General features: G+C 37.3%; 1 pseudogene; it reads left to right on the top strand.

Annotated features, from left to right (window-relative positions):
• Positions 1 to 4,447: 4,447 nt before the first annotated feature.
• LOC103080478 (olfactory receptor 8S1-like) lies at positions 4,448 to 5,346 on the top strand (annotated as a pseudogene).
• Positions 5,347 to 7,866: the final 2,520 nt, after the last annotated feature.

Raw genomic sequence — 7,866 nt, 5'->3', positions numbered from 1 at the left:
TTTTCTTAGATTCCATATATATGTGTTAGCATACGGTATTTATTTTTCTCTTTCTGACTTACTTCACTCTGTATGACAGACTCTAGGTCCATCCACCTCACTACAAATATCTCAATTTCGTTTCTTTTTATGGCTGAGTAATATTCCATTGTATATATGTGCCACATCTTCTTTATCCATTCTTTATCCATTCATAAAGTGTGATGATGGACACTTAGGTTGTCCTGGGTGTCCTAAGTGACACTTATTTTATTTCTTTAAATTGTAACTTTCAGTGCAGCCTCCATTGATGTCCAATGAGTTTTCTCTTTCTGTTCTTTTATCAATTGATTAATTGAATGATTGATTTTACATTGTCATTAAATCATGTCTTTTTACATATTCATGTGTTTTAATCAATTTCAGTCATTAATTTTCTTTAGAATACTCCATTTTTGGCCTGTGGGCTGGTTGCTGTGACCTTCTGATGACGATAATAGGCTTTGATGCCTTTCTTACTTTCTGGGACCAAAAAAAAAAATCCCAGATTTATTATGTGCACTTCCTGTCCTAAACCTGTAATCAGCCATTTTTCTAAAGAATCCTAGTTCCTTTAATAGTATTTGAAAACCAAACTCAGGGCACCGTAGGTGATCACTACTATTGTATCATAACTTCTAGGCTTTTTCAATGGACAGAGCCTTTTAAAGCAGAAAACAATGTAACAAGTTCATAAATATTTCAAACTCAAATTTAGGATTACAAAAACTCTATTTGATTTTATATTGTCTCACATTGTTCTTGTGCTGAAATATATATTCCTAACAATATTAGCATAATATTTGTTTTATCTTTCAAATGTACATCTAATAGTTTCAAAAACAATACCAATATTACTGCTGAATGAAACAATCTCTCACTGAGTCAGCCCAGTCAAAATTCTACAATCTAAGGTCAGCTGAAATAATTCTTTTCCATTGTGGTTATGTCACTACTTTGATATACAGCTAAGTTCATTTGTTTTAGTTTTTAATTTTAGGATTTTTAAATTTAATCTTTTTTATTTTATAAAATTCAGAAGTTTTACTCAGAAGTCAATACTATAAAACAAAGTACATTCAAAGCGGTGTCACTTTTATCCTTGTTTGCCCCACCCTGTTTGTTTTCTCCATCCTCCTACATGTAATCATTTTTGTTTTTATTTTATACTTCTAATGTTTCTTTTTTGAAAATTAAACTGTGTGTATTATATGCACATGGGTGTGTGCTTGCTACTCAGAAGTTAACATACTATTTAGACCACCCTGCATTTTGCTTTCTTTACTTAACAATATATCCTGGATATCGCTCCATAGCAATACCTAGAGATCTTTCCTATTCCTTTCTACAGCTTAAAAGTACTCCCATCGTGTGAGTGTCCAGTCTCTACTTATGGGTATCTGTGGTGTTTCCAATTTTTTGCTATTATAAATGGTGTCCCAATGAATACTTTTACACAGATGTACACATGAACCTTTCTTCCAGCCTTACTAAAGTGACATGGGGCCATTTACCCAGGTAACTGCATACAGTAAATTATGAAAACCTCTTGACATCTACTTAAAATTAGCCCTTGAGATAACAGTAATTCCTTGGCATCAAAAAATGTCATTGCTGTTCCTATACTTCATAGAGCCAGCACCATTCTGATTCCTATGGATATTTTCTGGGTGTAGTTAGACCAGATATCTTTAACAACTGGATTCTTCTCTCCTACTGGCTCCCTGATCTATGAGAAATAAGAATAGGGGAAATCACAGGAAAGCTATTGAAGCTTATGTTCAGCTTGTACACTTTACCATCATCATCTATTTCTTGCATAATAAAATACTAATTTTTAAAAGTTACCTCACTTGATTAATATTAATACTGATTAACATTAAATCCAGTTGAATTTCTCATACACATGAGAAGCTAACCTGGAGGTTAGCTGTGAGTCTAGTTTCAGATCCCAAGTGAATTCTCTGAGGGTCCACATGGCCTGTATGTCCCTAAGGGAAAATTCTGGCTTTCTTCGCAGGTTCCAAATTCCCTTCTCCTACCCTTCCTCTTTCCGGTTCCCAGCAGACTAGCAGGAAAGCTCATCTAGGAGTTCAAGTTGATTGTTTCAGTTCACAAGTTGCAAAGGTCACACATGAGAAAATCCCTTATGTCTTTTTAAAAGTTCAAGCTTCTTAGCAAATGAGTCTAGACTTTAGCTTCAAGCTGTAACTTCTAGGGATATAGATTATTGAACCATTCCTCTGGGTTCCTTTGTTCAGCCTAAACCAACTGCTCTTTTAATTGTCTAGACATCAGAATCCTTTGTTCAGATAACACTATAAGCAACATATTTAGAGTCACTGAGGAAAATGTGTGAACTCACGATCTTGTACTCACTGACTCACATAAGCTTGAGACACTATGAGAGAAATTAGTACAACCTGTCAAGAACTTGAAATTTTCAAGATATTTCTCCTGTCTTTTCTTCAAAGCCATGATGGGGTAAGAGTTCAAATAAGATTCTGAATACTTTCTCTACAAATGACATGCTTTTTGGAGCCTGAGCTAATGTATTTCTTTTTTTCTCCCCTCTCAGCTGCCTAGAAAGAAAACTATGTCTATTCCCAGAGTTGGGAAGTTATGCTACATCTTTTTCTAATGAATATCACTTGATCTCTGATCTCTTCACCTATTGACTCAAAGCTCCAGGATACTGTTTGTTTCCACCAAGAGAAGCCAAGAGTATGAAAATGTTCTACTGTAATTCAGTCCTTCCAAATGTAAGATATATATTACTTCCTCCAAGTTTACTCAATTTACGTGTGGAAAAATTATGATTTAAAAGAACAAACAATATCACAAAAGTTAAACAGATAGTAAATGACACAATCGGGTTATACAACACATGTCTGTCTCTAAATTGCAAGATGTTGGCAACATGCCACTGCACTTACTGAACTTCAGGCATAAAGCCTGTGTTTTATCTTGGAGCAGCTGAGAGCAGCCCAGATAGGGATATGGTAGGACATTAGGAACACATTTCCCACTCTTCATGCCTTAAACTCTCTCCTCATCAACCACAGTCTTAAATCTGCAATTCAAATAATTAATCATTAAAGAAAATGGAGTAAAATTAAAAAACAAAAACAAAACAGGAAACAAATCCTCACCACACTAACTCAGGAACCTAGACTTTGTCCTCTAGAGACTGAATCTTCTACCTCATCTTAGCCACCTACTCCCACAATAATCACTTTGTCATCAGGAGTACTTATACCTACAAAATCTGAATTTCAGGCATCCCTCTATCTAACGACTATCTCCAGATCTTAAAATTTGCTTAACCTAGTGTTCCTACATAAGCAATTCTTCAAACCCAAACCAATGACTATATGACTTTTGCCCTAGCCATAATCCTCTGCTTGGCCCCCCATTTAATTCCTTGCACAGCCTTGTTTCTGTGATTCATTCACTTTGTAAGCGTGCTTTTCTTCCCTACCTCTTTTTTTTTTTTTCTTTATCACTGCATGGAAAAAAACAAACCCCATTTAAAGCCAAATATCCGTCTGCTCCACACATGTGCTTAAGCATCTAAATACTACTGTGACAACCACACACTTGTCCAAATTGGTTCCAGAATCTCAAATAGGCAAATATATCACCAGTTAATCCTACTGTATTTCCTTAGTAAATAGTTTTCCACTTGGTATACCTGAGTTTTGTATTCTTGGTTCATCAAAATCCCTTACCGCCACTTTACTAAAACCACACAACATACGTACACACACAGATACATAGATAGATAGATAGATAGATAGGTAGGTAGATAGATAGATAGGCAAACTCTGTTCATGGTCTCATCTCACAGTTCTTCAAAAACTTTGCAGCAATCAGAAAGTCTGTCTATTTCAGCCATAAAATCCTCCAAGCTAGCTGCCTCAGTCCCCACTCTCTATAACTTCCCTCCTATTTACAAAAGATAAAGAGCCTCTCCTCCTATCTATGGACAAAACTCCACCAGTGCTCTCTGGATCTCATTCCTTTTCCCTTTCTCAAGGACTACACTTCTGCCGTTTACCTCTTACTCTGCTGCATCAACAAATTCTCTCTCTATTTCCACTGACTATACAAAATGTTCTCTGTATTAGTACGCATCTTAAAAATAAAAGAAAGAAACCTCTAGAGACATGAGACGAGGGTCTACAGATTTACATAGGGAGCTGATAGAGGGGTGGTAGAATGCCATCCAGCAATATCAAAGTTATCATGATGATTAGGAAGTTAGTTTAAGAATATGTGAACATGGTTTTCAGTACAGTTGTGAAATGATGTAGATGAACAAGAGGGCTAAGTCAGTGGGGTAACTGGGAGGTGCAGAAGGAGTTTTAATGTCTTTCTCTCTTGGATTCCTAGGGTAAATCTTTTTATCACTACGGGAAACCACAGCATGTTCAGTGAGTTTATCCTCCTTGGGTTTTCTGTTGACCCTCAGACCCAGATTCTGCTCTTCATCTTGTTTCTGATGATTTACCTCCTGACCCTGTTGGGGAACCTGGTATTGTTGCTGGTTATCAGAGTTGATCCCCACCTCCACACGCCCACGTACTTCTTTTTGGGACAGCTCTCCTTTCTGGACCTCTGCCATTCATCTGTCACTGTCCCCAAGGTGCTGGAGAATGTATTTTCTGAAAGTAAAACCATCTTTGTAGACAGCTGCCTGGCTCAGGCCTTCTTTGTGTTTGCCACCAGGGGCACTGAGGCATGTCTGCTGGCTGTGATGGCCTAGGACCGCTATGTAGCCATCAGCTCCCCTCTGCTCTGTGGCCAGGTGATGAACAACCAGCTCTGTATTGGCCTGGTGTGGGGCTCCTGGGGCCTGGCCTTTGTTGATGCTCTCATCAACATCCTTCTGGCTGTCAATTTAGACTTCTTTCCCACTTCAGCTGCGAGCTGTCTTCTCTCTTCCATCTTTCTTGCTCTGATACCTCCACCAATTTCACACTCTTGCTCTGCTCTTCTGTCTTCCGTTTCTTTGGAACCTTCATTTTAATCTTCTTCTCTTATATCTGCATTGTCTCCACCATCCTGAGCATCAGCCCCACCTCAGGCAGAAGCAAGGCCTTCTCTACCTGCTCTTCCCACCTCACTGCAGTGATCCAGTTCTATGGCTCAGGTTTCCTCAGTTATCTCTTTGCCAACCTCAGGTTCCCCCTGGAGATGATCTTCCCTTTACAATACAGTGTGAGCACTCCCATGCTGAATCCCCTCATGTATAGCCTTCAGAACACGGAGGTGAAGGCAGCTATGGGAAGAATGTTAAGAAGATATGTTAACTTTTTCACATAGAGGACCAGAGGAACAGGACCATGGAGAAGCTAAACTACTCTGTAACAAAATACATAACTGGAAATAAAGTTTTTTTTAGCGTTCTTAGAAACATCTTTATTAGAAGTGTTCTTAAATCCTTCAATACATGAGGATTGTATTGAAGGATGACTTCCATTCACTGATATAATACTGGTCTGATCACAGCTTGCAAGTAGTGTTCTTAGAAACAAGGGATTATTTCTTGATTGACCATCATGCCAGATGTTAAAAGATATGTATGTGTCAGAATCTTAATACATGCTTAAGAAGGCAGCAGGCTCTATTCATAGGATGATTAATGGTCAGCCCTCTTCAGAGGATGAGAAGTAGGTCAGGTAATTTTACAACATATTGTTTATATATTTGTGTTGTAGAGAACACCTGTTACTTTTGCCTGCCCAGCATGATTTTATCCTTCCTACTTTAACTGCATACCACTCTTGCTTAGGGAAATTAACACTTCCCCTTCTGTGTAGACCAGTGGGATTCCCCATGGTGCCTCGTGTCCCCACACTCACCACGAGGAGATCATGTGACCCACGAAACGCCAATCATTCTACACCTGCCTCCTAACAAGAGACTGCCCAGGCTCTCCTGCTACTGAGATCTCCAGTGATTCCATGCCCAGTGGGCTTCCTCCCAGGAAGTTTTTCAATAAGCAAAATAACAATAGCAAACTTTTAATAAAGACCCTTATCTTAAGTGTTTTACACATATAATCCTCTTTATCTCAGCAACCTTGTATGAACTAAGTACTATTACTCCTGTTTTACAAATAAATAGAACCAGAAAAGTTGACTACAGGTGAAGGGAACTGGAATTTCAAACCAGGAGGTCTGAATCCAGAGTCCATTTTCACAAACCCTTTCTTGCGTCTGGTACTTTGCAGAACATCCTTTTCTTTATTAGTGAGAACCAAATTCAAATTATGTTGGTTGGAAACAAAAGTCAAACTGGTACTCAAATTGGCACGAAAAATTGACATATGTCCTTCACTTGACCCCCAGTGGGATTATTTTTAATTAATTAATATACAAGGAGGTACAAAAGATAGCAAATCTTCTATTTATATTCTCTGATGGGAACATATACACCGTGCCATTTAATGGCAGATGTATACTTACCACCTGTGATTACCTAAAATCATGCACCCACCGAGAATGAAACTATAGTGATTAAGAAGCTGCTGCTGTCATTCGATAGGGTGGGGATAAAAATATTAAGAACGAAGGATAATTTCAAGCAAGACAAGTTCAAATCTGGAAATTTTGACCTTACTGCTTGCGGCTCAGAGACGACCTAAAGCCAAAGTCAGAGGTTGATTCTCTGGCTTGCTGAATTACAACCCTGTGAGAATGCACTATCATATTGGGCTGCATATAGAACCGATCAAGAGTTGAACACATACCTGGGAGGATTTGAGGACAGCATATACCAAACCTCCAAACCACTCAAAACTACCTCCACAGTGCTCTCCTCACCCAAGCTCTTCCTTTCCTGATGGAAAAAACACATGATTCTTCTCATGCTCATCCCTTCCTGTTACTCTATTAGTTTCCAGCACTCAAAATTAACATGACTTGGGCTGAAATGAAGAATCAGAAAAGATAATTAGGAGATTTGAATTTAAAATAACAATAATAACCCACTAATTTCTATTTCAAAAATACGGAGATAATTTGTGAAAAATTATTTTAAGTATGTTCAGCCAAGGAGTGTGGATTCGACATTTTAAAATTAATTTGTATATCTTTATATACATAAAGACACATATAATTTTATGAGATCATTTCATGTATAGTGCTTCATGGTGGTCCAGTCTTACTTTTTTCTTTTTTACTTACCTCCCTTTTCCCTAATTTCTATTCTCCCTCCAACTACATCACCTCCTTTTCCATGAACCCATGTTAACTAAAAGTATTTTCTTTCATAATTTTCTCCATGCTCATATAATCATATATAAGTGCTCATATATACATACACAGATATATTCATTTTTACATACACATTTTTACATACACATGGCTGCTCTGTTTTTTAAACTCCCTTTAAATATGTAGGTTTTATCTTGTTTTTCTCATTCAGCAATACCAGGGGCATATTAATCTAGGTCAAATGGTTTAGTTCTAATTTAGTCTTTCAAATTGTAGCCTAATATTCCATGATAAGGATATGCCATAATCAATACAACTATCTTTTAGTTGGGCATTACCTTTGCTTCCAGATTTTTGTCATAATGAGTAATAGTTCAATAAACATATTTGTATATAAATCCTTAAACTTTGGATGCTTTTATTTATATGGGGGTGATTCTCAGGAATGAGATTCTAAAATCAATGTGGATATGTATTTTAATTTGAATATATGTTGCTAGATTGCCTTCTGGAATGTTCACACATCCTAAGTAGTGAATAGGTGTAGTTTTCCCCTACATACTCTCCAGATACAGTTGTTACAGATCATTTAAAACGTATGAAATAGAACATATATATATATATA

Source organism: Lipotes vexillifer, unplaced genomic scaffold (assembly GCF_000442215.2).
Source record: "Lipotes vexillifer unplaced genomic scaffold, Lipotes_vexillifer_v1.1 scaffold422, whole genome shotgun sequence".
NCBI lineage: Eukaryota > Metazoa > Chordata > Mammalia > Artiodactyla > Lipotidae > Lipotes > Lipotes vexillifer.
The sequence above is the reverse complement of the archived record's forward strand: the minus strand, read 5'-3'. Positions and strand labels throughout refer to the sequence as shown.